Below are 13,751 nucleotides of genomic sequence, written 5' to 3' on the forward strand. Positions count from 1 at the left end.
TGGTCCCTGGTGAGCACACTGCCAACTTCTGGAATGCAAGGCGCATGAAAGGATGTTGAAAATTCATCCATGTCTACCTCCCAGTGGGAAGCACAGATCAAGGTCAGGGATGAAGGGAACAGGAAGTTCCAGGCCACTTCTCTGGGGCTGGTAGACCAGAGGTAGCACTGTTAGAGACATAGCAGGAAAAGAAGTGACCAAAAGTAAATACAGGAACCTTTTATATATACCATTCCTGCTCACAATAATAAGGACATTTATGTGAAATGTCAACACAGATAAGTTGAAAGGCCTGGTTGTCTCTGGTGATTAATAATGATTGCCAAATGGACAGTATCTCCACTTACTAGGAGTCGAGCCTCTGGGCATCCCTGCTGGGTAGTTAAGATGGCACACCTAAATGGTGGACTGAGACCCTGGACTGAATAAAAAGGAGAATGTGTAATGAGCCCCTGTATGCCTGTGTCTCTGCTTTTTGGTGGTTGATTCAATGGGAGCAGCTATACCATGTGCCTAATATCATGCCCTCCCCACTAAGGTTGTTTGTATTCTTGAACCATGAACCAAAGGACACCTGTCTTCCTTATGTTTTCTTTGCTAGGCACTCTACTGCATGAACAAAGACAAGTAACTAATATCGTGTCCCAGAGAGAGCAAAGGAAGGATTTAAACCAACACAGAGAGCCAGCTAATTGGAGAGAACATAAGAATGGCCTAGGACCAAATCCTAATTCTGCAGTCACATACTGCACGTAAGCCAACTAACTTCCTGATAGTGTATTGATGGACTAGTATATCTATTTGTTTTGTATATATGAGTGTTTTGTCTGAATATATGTGAGTGCACTCCATGCGTGCATGCCCGTAGAGTTGCTGGTAGGTGTGAGCTCCAGGGTGGGTTACAGGAACTGAACTCAGGTTCTCGGCAGGAACACAAGGGCTCTTAACTATGGAGCAGTCTGTTCAGCCCCCACCTTCCTAGTTGGCTTTTCCTTTGTTTGTTTGTTTGTTTTGTGCTTGGGTGTTGCAAATGTACTGACGACATAAGCAATTGTGGGCTCACCACCATGGCTGGTATATAATACTCACTCAACAAAATTAAACTACAGGTGCTATCATTCACAATGGATCTTGAGTTTTCTGCAGTTCTTTACTAAGGAGATATTTTAATAGCAAATTTTGCTTCCTCCCAAACAGATATGCTATGTATCACTTAAATTTGATGTGTGCAAGCTGGAAGATGGCTCTGTGGTTAACCGTGTTTAGTACTCCTGAAAGGACCAGAGTTCAATTCCCACATCAGAGAGCTCATAGCTACCGATATCTCTAGCCCTAGGAAGATCCATTGCTTCTGATCTCCATGAGCACCTGAGCTTCTACCATCCTTTCCTAAGCACACAATTTAATGTTTATAACCATGCTAAATGAACTATTTATAAGATAGATATTTCAGGTGCCAGTGAGATGGTTTGGCAGGTGGAGGTAACTGTGGGCCAGCCTGACAAACTGATCCATGAAGCCACAGGATGGAAAGAGAAAACTGAATCCCACAGTCCATTCTCTTACTTCCATACGCACACTGTTAAATAAATACATGTGATGATTTAAAAATCCAAAGACATGAATTTTAAATTGCGTACAGAATATTGAGCATTACCAGTAATTTTCTTCATGGTCTACAGTGACCTCCATTCAATCATGAGCAACAGACTCCTCTAAAATATTGTATACACACACCACACAGACATCCAGAGAGAGAGAGAGAGAGAGAGAGAGAGAGAGAGAGAGAGAGAGAGAGAAACAACTTAACCATATTGTATGATAAAGAATTACAGACCACACACAAGCACAGGAAATTATCTGAGGAATTCTGTCCCTGGGTGAAGAATCTGACAGTATTTAATTTTATTAAGCAGAAGTTGCCCAATTACTTCTGGCCTTGTGACCCTTGCTTTTCATAAGCAGATTTATTAACTGTGACTTTTAAAATTATGAACAATGGAAACACAACGTTAACATACTCAGGCAACTAAAATGACATATTGCACTCAGTAATTGCTTTGACTCAGGAAGAATGAATCTCAAAAATATTTGGATCCAGTGACCAAATGATGTCACTTGTCAATCTGTCTACTGTGTTTTCAGTTTACACTATTAAATTCCAGGAAGGCCCTCTCTGTGTGTTTGAAACATAAACGGCTCCAATTTCAAACTTCGGATTGCAGTGGAACTCCTTAGCGGGGGGGGGGGGGGGGGGGGGGGGGGATGAACGCTGGCTTTAGGGCTGCCTTGCTCACTCCTCAGTAGTCCAGGCGGGACATCATCACAAGGACTGAAGGCGGTGGGTGGTTCCCGTGGCTCTGATCTCCACCTCTGGAAATGAGGTGGGATTGCTAGGCTCTGTGTGTTCACAATAGGAAGGCTGAGAACTGGGGGTGGGGCTTGGTGACAAGACACTTGCTTAGTGTGCACGAAGTCCTGGTTCTGAGCTCCAGAACTGAAACAAAATACAAAGCCTTGATGTGCAGTCAGGAGTGCACAGTTAAAACCAAGTGTGCTTGGAGCTATTACCAGTGGGAAGTAAATCTCCCCAATCTCTTATAAATTTTATAACCCGCAGGAATGAAAGGGTTAAGCCTCCAATAGCCCCAGAGCCAGTGAGGCCATCTGAGATGTCTGTCTTGCCAAATGCAGCTCTATGCTGAATTTGCAAAAAGGTCTAATTTCTCCTCTGGAGCTCTGAACAAGGCTATTAAGAGGCCCTTTCAACTTCTCCCTCTGGGAAGCTTTGCAAACAGCTGCACTGAACAGAAAAGCAGAAGAGCACTAAAGCCTTAGGAACCCAGGCTCAGTGGCCTCCAGCAGCCCCAGGCTTTATTCAGGCAGCCTTCACGTAGAAGCAGCAGTGGGCAGGATGGTCGGAGACCTAGAGATTCTTAGCAACACTCAGCTCTGATTGGATGTCTGCCAGGAAGTGCTCTGAGCAGCCTGATTCTGGGATGGAGACTAAGGCAGATATCCAGGAAAAACATTGTGATTTTGTGTTGAGTACAGATGAGCTACTCAGAAAATACGTTTTAGTGGTGGGGAGAGGAAGGCTGTTTCCTCAAGTTGGAGGTACACACACCCTAAGACCTCTTGCTGGGTTTCATATTGCAAGCGCTGTACTCTGCGATATTCCCACACAGGCTTTCTCTGTAATAAGGAGTTCATCGCAGGACTATTGCCAGGAAAGAAATGAGCAGAGGGCAGTGTGGCATGAGGAGATGTAACTGAGCTTCGGGGTCTGTATCGCACTGGTTTCCTGAATCTCCTGCAGCTATCTTGGTGTGTCAAAGGATTCTGAGCTCACATCTTCATTCTTCAAAAATAGTCCACAATGGTGACACAAATATAATCCCAACACACTTGGGAGGTGGAGGCAGGAGAATCTGAAGTTAAAGGTCAGACTTGGTTATATAAGTGAGGTTGAGAGCAGCCTAGGTTATGTGACACTGTCTCAGAACGCAACCAAACAACACAAACAGTGCTGTTGAAATCACTGTGGATGGGTTTTTGAGTAGAGTTTTACACAGAATCCTAAGAAACAGGCAGGGGTAGGAGAAAAGCTGTGTTCCATGGCCTGTTATAATCTTAAATTGAGAGTTTCTGGGAAGAAAAACAAAATGGTCAGTGTCTGTGCATCCCAGCTGGATTTAAAGATCTCCCTTGAAAGTATTATCTGTAGTTTCCTGGAGGATTGAATAAGAATGTAGAGCATTGTCTATATTTTGGAAAATTTGGGCCTTCTGTTTTTGTTTTGTTTTGTACAAACAAATTGAAAAACACATCTTCCAGGTAATTGATGATAAATATTAAGCTCATGGTTATAACATGTGAATGGCCCTTATGCGTTTACACACATTTAAAAGGCATGTGATAGAGAACAAAATTAAATCTATATCTGAAAAAAAAAAAAAAACTAAAAACATTCAACCAACAAACACAAAGAGAAATAACGTAATCCCAGCATGTAATGAGGCAGAAGGAGGCGGATCTCTGTGAGCTCAAGGCCAGCCTGGTCTACAAAGCATGTCCAGGACAGCCAAAGCTACACAAAATAAGCCAGTCCTGAAAGAGAGAGAGAGAGAGAGAGAGAGAGAGAGAGAGAGAGAGAGAGAGAGAAATAAAAACACATACGCAGCACTTTTCTTTGCTTTAGTATCCAAGGAGGGGATGGGGAAGTGATACCTCCAAGCCTTTCAGGGTAGAAAGAATTCTAATGCTTTAAACATTTGCATATTTTCTTTGATGCTTAAGGTTATCTCGTTATTCTAACCAGACACTGACAATATCAGGCCCAAATCCAGGCCTGGAGGTGCTCTTATAAATTCCCAGCGGTTGGAAAGCTGAGGCAGGAAGGGCATTCTCAGCTACAAATCAAGTTTGAGGCTAGCCTGAGCTACATGAGACTAAGTTTCAAACATAAAAATAAAGCAAACAAAAAAGAAAGTCGTATCCATGCACATCAGCCTTCTAAACCATTTAGGATTATGGCTACTGCTTTCAGATGGCAGGAGTTAAATATGTGCCGAGGATTCACTTATTTTATGTGCTGAGGGTCGGACAGCTAGAAGAGGCTTCTTTTATGACATTAGACAGCCTGGGTGTGATGGTCCATCTTCATTGGCAACTCGGATAGGTTTCTAATCATCGTGGAAACACATCTTGTGTGTGTGTGAGCATTTCCAGAAAGGTTGAAATGAAGAGGGAAGGCCTGCCATGATCGTGACTGAAAAATGAGAAAGCAAGCTGAGCTTCAGCACCCCTCTCTCTGTGCTTCCTGACTGCAGGTGCACCATTTTGTATCTGTGTCTTCCTACCATAAGCTGATTATTCTGTCAAGCTGTAAACTAAAGAAAGTCTTTTCTTTTTAAGGTTGATCTTGTCGGGTGTTTTGTCACAGCAGTAAGAAGAGTAACAGATACAGAGTGCAAAAGTATGGAGGATAGGGCATGCATGGTGCCTTAGTTACTTTTCTAGTACTATGACAAAACACCAGGACCAAGGCAACTAAAATCAACTACTTAATGTGTGGCTTACAGTTTGGAGGTTAAATCCATGACTGTTACAGCAGGGGTGATGGCAACAGATACATAGGCATGATCCTAAAATGAGAGCTTACGTCTTCACTCACAAACAGGAAACAACGAGAGCTAGCTAGATATGTCATGGGATTTGAAACCTCAAAGCCCATCCTCGGTGAACACCTCCTCCACAAGGCCATACCTTGTAATCCTTCCCAAAGAGTTCCACCACCTGAATGCTAAGCATTCAAATATGTGAACCTCTGAGGACCATTTTCATCAAAACCACCACCCATAATATCTCCAGAGAAAAACAAATGAAGGTTTGAATGAAAGAGATATTGTCTGTGTGAAAGGGTAGCAAAGGAAGGCAGTGTGGAGATTTACATTAGAGTCTAAATAGCATTCCAACATAGTTCAAATTAAAAATCATGTGCTGGCGTTTTTTGCCAAGATGGCTCCAAAAGTGAAGAAGGAAGTGCCTGCCCCTTGCCAAGGCCAAAGCAAAGGCATTGAAAGCTAAGAAGGCAGTGCTGAAAGGCATCCACAGCCACGAAAAGAAGAAGATCCTCCCATTACCCACCCTCTGGTGGCTCAAGACAAACCCTTGAAAGTGCATGCCCAGGAAAAGCAAGCTTGACCATTACACCATCATCCAATGCCCCCTGACCACAGAGTCAGCCATGAAGAAAATAGAGGACAACACACTTGTGTTTGCTTTGGATGTCAATGCTAACAAGCACCAGATCAAAGAGGCTGCTGAAAAACTCTATGACACTGATGTGGCCAAAGCCAATACACTAATAAGACCTGATGAAGAGAAGAAGATGTGTGTTTGGCTGGCTCCTGATGATGATGCTCTGGATGTTGCCAACAAGATTGGGATCATCTAAACTGAGTACAGCTAGCTAATTCTAAACATACACTTTTGTCACCATAAACAAAACAAGAAAACTAAAAACCAAGCCAACCAACCAACCAACCAACCAAACAAACAAACAAACAAAAAAACATGTGCTGCATATCTAAGAGGTAACTGTCCCAATGCTGCAGGTTCAGTTTCCAGGACATACAAAGTCCTAGTCATAGCATGATGGTTGATAAATCTTCTAAATAAAGGTATGAAAGGTGTTGCCTAACATTGAATGTGCAATGAAGAGCAGAGGAAAAAGGTTGATGGAAAACAAATGAGAAACAGCAAGGAAGATCATTGCTAGGACCAAGAATTGCATACATAAAGATATCCTTGACATGGACAAGAATGATCAACATGGTATGCCCAAAAGGGAAACTAAATGGAGGGTGAGAAATGGGAAGTGACTCTGAAAAGCTGACAAACAGAAAAAGAAGAACTGGACTGCTTAATTTACTGGAAATTGAATTTAAAAATTTTTAAAATTATAATGAAGTACTTACTGTGCTAACCCTGAATATCATTTTTAAGTGTTATATGGTTTTTAGTGCATTTTCAACACTCTACATTTCTCATTCTTTATAATTAAAATATTGCATTTATCTATTTATTTTTGTGTGTGTTTGTGTGTGGCCATGAGGACAACTTATGGGAGTGAGTTTTCTCCTTCCACCATGTGGATTCAGACCATTTAACTCAGGTCATCCTCGGGCATGGTAGCAAGTGAATTCATTTGCTGTATCATCTTGTCAGGACTATTCCTTACAGTTTTGAGTACAAAGTACTTTTTGATCTTTGGAGGCTGCCCCATATTCATGGCTATAAATATATGCAAAAATTGAAATTTAATATTTAATGTAGGAACGTCTGTGATCTGGATCAGCGCTGGCTCATAGAACTTGTGAGATAATGGAGATCCCATGTGCAGTGTTATCTATGAAGATAACCAACTCCTCACGTGTACTGAGTACTTGAAATGTGGCTGCAGCAACAGAAGAACTCTATGAATGTTGTTTAATTTACATATGATCTTTGATAGCTGGATGATACTAGTGGTCACCATATTGAACAGCACAGGTCTGGTCGAGATGAATAAATGAAGGTTGAGAGATAGACAGACCACCACTCTAAAAAATAAACTAGTAAGGCAGTTTTCTGGGAGGGACTAAGCGCTCTCTCTCGCTCTCTCTCTCTCTCTCTCTCTCTCTCTCTCTCTCTCTCTCTCTGTGTGTGTGTGTTTGTTGTCAACTCTTCTCTGGAAATTAGGAGATCAGGGTGCTGCAGAGGGAGAGAGGTGGAATGGAGAAATTCTCTCTTCCTGAAATTACCTTCAGTTAGATGGAAAGAGACAAGTTGAACAAAGAAAGGTTTTGATAGCCATAGAAATGAAGCAGCAGCTTTTAAGACAGAACTTCCACCCCAACCTTAGGGCTTTCACGCTGACCTTTGACTGACCTTTGATGGAAACATCCTGTGAGAGGATTTACACAGGCCAGGCTATGTCAGGAATGAAAATGTGTGCTGAGACAAGCATATCTGGCTTTTGACTTAGCAGCAGCTCTTTCCCATTTTTTTCTCGAAGTAGCATCAAGCCTTCTCTTCAGGGACCTGCCATTTCCACATCCCACACAGTGCTAAAAGGGCTTTAAATCTCAAAACCTGGGCTTGGGCTGTTCAACACTATTGGTAAAACTACCTTAACAACCTAAACCTAATGATTAGATAGGGATGTACCTAATGAACCAATTAGAATGTTCCCTAAAACCAATTATGGATACTAGCCTTTTCTAAAATGCTGAAGGCTAGAAATAGAGCTTTAAATTTTATGTTGTTTCCTGAAGAGAGGAAACAATACAAAGACATTGTCACTCAAGACCTACTTTGGTCTGAATCTACCCTGTGTGGTAAACTAATCTCTCTCTTCCCCCCACCCCTGTGTGTGTGTGTGTGTGTGTGTGTGTGTGTGTGTGTGTGTGTGTAGGTCAAAGATCATCATCAGGCATCTTCCTCAGTCACTCTTCACTTTATTGTTTTGAGACAGCCTCTCTACTGAACATGAAGGTCACAGATTTGACCAGATTTGCTGGCCAGTGACTCTGGACTCCTTCCGTCTCTGCCGAACCCTCAACACTGAGATTGCAGGTGCATGTTGACCCTCCTAGCATCTTTCTTTTGTGGGTGATGTACATCTGAACTCATGTCCTCATGCTTTCATGGTAAGTATATTCCCAACTGTGCTATCCTGCGCCTAGCCTTTTGGTTTCTTCTTTTCAAAGAACTTGGCTGGAGCTGGTTCCAACTAAGAAATAAATATGTTGGTTTGTAAAAGACACGAGTCTCAAGTTTTGATAGATGTTTCTTCATTAATTAAATATAAATATTTGTCTCTGACAGACAGATGAAATAATGGTTTTTACTTAGTGGTGAATAAATTCTTAGAAGAATCACTTTCAATCTATCACTAATTTAGTGATATGGGATTTAAAGAAAAACATATTGGTCCCTATGGACTGCCCCAATATTTTGACAACTGTCATATAAATGACCTTAAAGTAAAGCCATCTTGGAGTGTGCCATCTACTTTGGCATTGCTAACACTCAAAGACAGACTCTCCAGTAATTGTGACCTCAGCAGGATCATCATTCTTAGCCCACTGACACATGGAGAATTAAATTTTGAAATAGGAGTCAGGGTCAGAATTTGCCCTTCTGACAGAACCATTAACAGTCATATTGGCCTTTACCCCACTCTCTCATAGACTTGTATTGAAAAGTCCTTGAAATTCTGAAATAGGAGGATCCACATGATTGACACCAACGTTAGGAAGAGACACAACATATCTTTTAGATTGACGATCTATAAACTTTTTGTGCATTGTCAAGTATGCCATGAATTCTTAAAAGGTAAGCAAACAACTCTATGTGAACATGAATTCTACACAAAGGATCCATATATTTAGACAATGAATAGTAGTCTATTAAAGTTGACCATTGAGAGATCCAGGTCACCTGTGTCATGAGAATATGTTATCATGGAAATAGGAAGAAAACAATTGAGTAATGAAAGGGCCACAGAACATACAATGATGAAGATACTAGAGAAAGCTTGAGAATGACCATGGGGTTTATGAATTGAGTGGTGGGGTATGTTGGTGATATCCAGCATTAAAAAATGGGACAGAGGAGGAGAAAAATAGAGGCAGAGAGGAAAGAAAAGGAGGAAGAGGAAGAAAATCACAAGAAGACAAGTGGGAGGGGGAGAAAAGAAAAGATAGTAGAAGAGAAAAAGGCAGGAGGAGAATTGGGGGATGAGGAATGCCATGCAATAAGAAAAGTAAGCCATCTTATAAGAGATTAAAAGAACAACATAGTGATTAAAAATGTGATTTTGAGTTGAATCTATGGAAAGAAGGAAGACAGTTCTCTTTTTTCTAGAGATTATATAATGGAATGTGTTTTGATACAGTCATAATTAGCCACTGATAATGGTCTTAGAGATGATGTTCTGAGATAATACAAGTGAGCACAAGTCTGGATTCCTCTGTTTTTTTCTAGCCATAAAGCTCTTGATTTCATCTGGGAGATTTCTAGGGGTCATGTGGCAACCTCTACTGCAAAGTTTGACGATTATACCTAGGGAAGAAAAATGCTTCTAGGATCTTGGTCCGTGATCCTGCTCAACAGATGACAGAGCACTGGAAAACATGCATGACAAAGGATTGTTCATCCCCCGAGTGCCAATAATGCTCACTCTGAGAAACCTGGTCCCACAGGGACATTTCTTAAGCACTTTACATACGAGTGTCTTCAATATTAAAGCAGAAATGGTTCAATCATTCCATGATTATTTGAGGGTTTGATAAGTTAACTCATCCAAAGTACATGGTGTTGGTAAATCCTTGGGATCTCTACCATCATGACTTGTTTTTACCATTGTGTGTGGTCGACTAATACCCTGAAATTGAATACCATGGTAATTTGAAAACACATGGCTTTAGGAGATCTATGCCAGGACCTTTGATTTTTTTTTTTTAGTCCTCTTTTTTAGGCAGCACCAGATAGAAAATGGAAGAAAGAAGCTCACTTTAGAGAGGTTTGAATTTTGCGTCAACTCTTGAATCCTCTGAATATTTTGCCTTAAGATATAGAACTATTCCCTGAAACAGGTTCTTACATTTTGGATGTGTTGTGAGTCATTCATTACTGAGGTTAAGACTAAAATGTCTCTGGCAGAAATGATTTTCAGGTAGTCAAACTAATTCCATCTCAGCTGCTGTTCAGGCTGGATTGTTTTTTTCTGGATGGAAGGACAAATTCAGAAATAGCTAATTTCTTTGGGATAAATGTGTATAGACAGATAAATAGATAATTAGAGAGATATACATAGGTAAATATATATTAAATAAATAGTGATAAGATAGATAGATGATAGATAAATAGACAGACAGACAAACCATAGATTGATGACAGATAATAGACAGGCAGATGGACAGATACTAGATATATGGTAGATATTTTTGGAAGCACCTCTAATTAAAGATAAGCAGATTTGCTAATGGAAATGTGTATATACATAAATAGAAAGGAAGCTAAGTCATTAGACAGATAAATAACAAAGACTAAAGACAAATGTACATAAATAGACAGATAGAAATATAGATAGGTAGATGTCTCAGCTACCTTTCTTTGGCCATGATAAAATACCGTGATCAAGCCAACTTATAAAAGAAAGCATTTAATTTGGCTTACAGTTTCAGAGGGTTAGAGTCTGTGATGATGGAGCAAAGAAAGAGCTGAGAGCTCACATCTTAATCCACAACCATCAGAAAGAAAGAAGGAACTGAAAATCATGAGTCTTCCAAAATTCCAAAGCAACTTCCAGTGACACACTTCTTCCAGCAAGGCCACATTTCCTAGTTCTTCCCAAACAGTTCCATCAACTGAGGACCAAGTATTCAAACATATGAGCTTATAGGAGCCATGCTCATTCAAACTACCACAGCATAGATACAGAATCAGAGACAGATGCAGATGCAGATACAGATGCAAATATTTGGTGGCTACCTCTAACCAAAGAGCAGCAGATTTAAAAAATAGAATATGCATAAATAGACAGGTAAATAGCTAAGACAGTATACAGATTTATAGACTATTATACATAGATACATAAGCAGATAAGTGAATGAGTAACATAGTTAGCTGGACAGAAAGACAGATTTTGCTGATTTGTGATATGAATATGGATGGATAGGCAGCTATATAGAGGATGAATGTTTAGGGAGAATATAGCAGATTTACTAATGGAAACTGTGTATCCATAAATAGACCAAAAGATAAATCTATAGTAGATAGAGAGATGAGAAAAAGATAGATAGATAGATAATTAGGTAAAGAGTTAGGTGAATGTATGGATGACTATACTAAGCAGGTAGACAGTATACGTTTGGGGATATCTCTAAGCACAGAACAGCAAATTTACCAGTGAAAATTATTTATTTGAATGGCTGCAAATGCTATAGCTGTCTATTTTCAATTTTCAAGATAAAAAATACTGAATGGGTCTTGAGAAATACAATTATTTTTTCACCAGACTGTCACAAATGGTGTGTGTGTGTGTGTGTGTGTGTGTGTGTGTGTGTGTGATAACAGAAAATCACCTTCTTAAGAGTTGGATGAGAGGCACAAATTTGAACAATTCCTTCTCTAGTCAAACCCACTTAGCCCCTTAATCCCTTACTCTGGCAGCTGCTGGCCCATGGTGTGTTCAGATGCACGGAGTAGCAATAAACAAACACAGCTCAGGGCTCATGGCATCACAGGGGAAAAACATCTCCTATTTTCTGTAAGTAGATTTCGATCAAAGAGCGACTGAACATTTAGTGAAAAGGGAAGTCAGGAAAAGGGATTCTGACTTGGTGGCCTTTAAGCTACAAAGGCAAACACTAGAGCACTGGAGGAGACTCAGACAGACCCTTTCAAGACAATCAGCTCTCGAAGGTTCATTCATCAAGCTCTTGGCAGAGTACTAGAGCATCTCCACCAAGGTTAAAAGCAAGTAAAAGCAAACAGGAAGAAACAAGTCACCAACTGAAGATCTGTGTGTTGACTTCAGAATTAAACACTTTCCCCCTCCTGCCTGTTTTCATGTGTCCGCACTGAAAGGCTTTGGGATCTGTCTGTTTTAAAGTAGCAGAAAGGAAATGGGAAAGTAAACTACTGAGCATGAGCACCTGCCTGCTGTCCACTGACCCTGACTCCTCCCAGCTTAATCAAACCCGATTACCATTTGGTAACAAGGTGATTCTGACTTGCTCCTTAGTTGAAAGGTTGGAACTCAGGTTGTGGTCAGACTGCTTAGAGCAGCACATCTTCCTGGCCACGGTGACTGCTCTGTTCTTGACACAGTATCTAATGGAGCCATTATTGTCATGGTAGCCAATACAGCTCCTTCATTAGTAAGTCAGTTCTAAGAGGCTTTAAATACATATATTTTCAATATATATTCAATTAGATATATAAATATATGTGTGTATATGTATGTATATGTATAGGCACATATATATATATATATATATATATATATATATACACATATACACACGTGTCTGGAATCTAAGTGTATACATATTCATGTGTGTGTCATGGAAACTACATATGCATGTGTGTAGAGGCCAGAGGTGAACACCAAGTGTCTTTCACAATTATTTTCCACCTTAATTTTTGAGTCAGAATCTCTCAGTGAACTGGGAATTTGACAGTTTAGCTAGGCAGGCTGGTCAGCAAGCTCCCAGAATCCTTCTGCCTTCACCCTTCTAGTGCTGGGATTACTGGTGCATGCCACCACAGCAAACACTTTTGTTACCTTGGTGCTGGGATTGAACTTGGGCCCTCACGCATTCAGAAAAGGCACTTTGCCTACTAAGCTATCTCTTTGGTTTCTTAACTCTGATATTTAGTGTAGCAGCTCCCCATGGCTGCTGAGACAAATGATAACAATCCTACTGATGCAAAACAGCACACATGTATTTGTAACTGTAGGTCAGAAGTTTGAAATACATGAACGGATGGATAGGTAAATGATAAACGGATACATAAATAAATACGTAAATTTATAGATTATTATAAGGCTGGGGATATAGCTTAGTGGTATGGTGTTTGTCTAGATACATGATACTGAGCTAAAATCCACTGTGTTGATGGGGCTGTATTGCTTTTGGGAGCCTCTCAGACAGAACACAATTTCTTTATTTTTGTGTCCTCTTCAGTATGCTCATAATTGCCACCCTCTTTTCCATCTCCAAGATCAGCCTTATAGGGCATCTGTCTGCTTCTGTGTCAGTTTTTCTCGCTTTATTTATTTATTTATTTATTTATTTATTTATTTATTTATTATTTTTGGTTTCCCTCTTTCAATTGTAAAATTTCTTTGAGCCCAGCTAGATCAACCTGGATGACCTCCAAAGCAGTCCAGCTGGTCAACTGCCTTGCCTCTATCCATGCTCGCTGCCTTTGCGTGAAAAGCTGTCCCCATACTGAGGTTTCCGACTGTGCGCATTCAGAGTAGGTCATTCTGCTTAAGTTAATTAGGAATTTTCTCATGACATACCTCAGTAAGCAAAGATATGATTCAGGTGAGGTATGGAGTCATATAGAGGAGGTGTGAGATCTGCTGTAGGGGAATGTCATGCTTTTGACATTGTCATTTTTCTGTCTGTTTTACAGCATCTGTGTAAAATTTGTACAAAGTCAGTTTTAAAAATAATCCAGAATCA

The 13,751-nt window shown here is 40.4% G+C and overlaps 1 pseudogene; it reads left to right on the forward strand.

Annotated features, from left to right (window-relative positions):
* The first annotated feature begins 5,520 nt into the window (after positions 1–5,520).
* Positions 5,521–5,959, forward strand: LOC110553366 (large ribosomal subunit protein uL23-like; annotated as a pseudogene).
* The last annotated feature ends 7,792 nt before the right edge of the window (positions 5,960–13,751 follow it).

This window comes from Meriones unguiculatus, chromosome 11 (assembly GCF_030254825.1).
Source record: "Meriones unguiculatus strain TT.TT164.6M chromosome 11, Bangor_MerUng_6.1, whole genome shotgun sequence".
Taxonomy (NCBI): Eukaryota; Metazoa; Chordata; class Mammalia; order Rodentia; family Muridae; genus Meriones; species Meriones unguiculatus.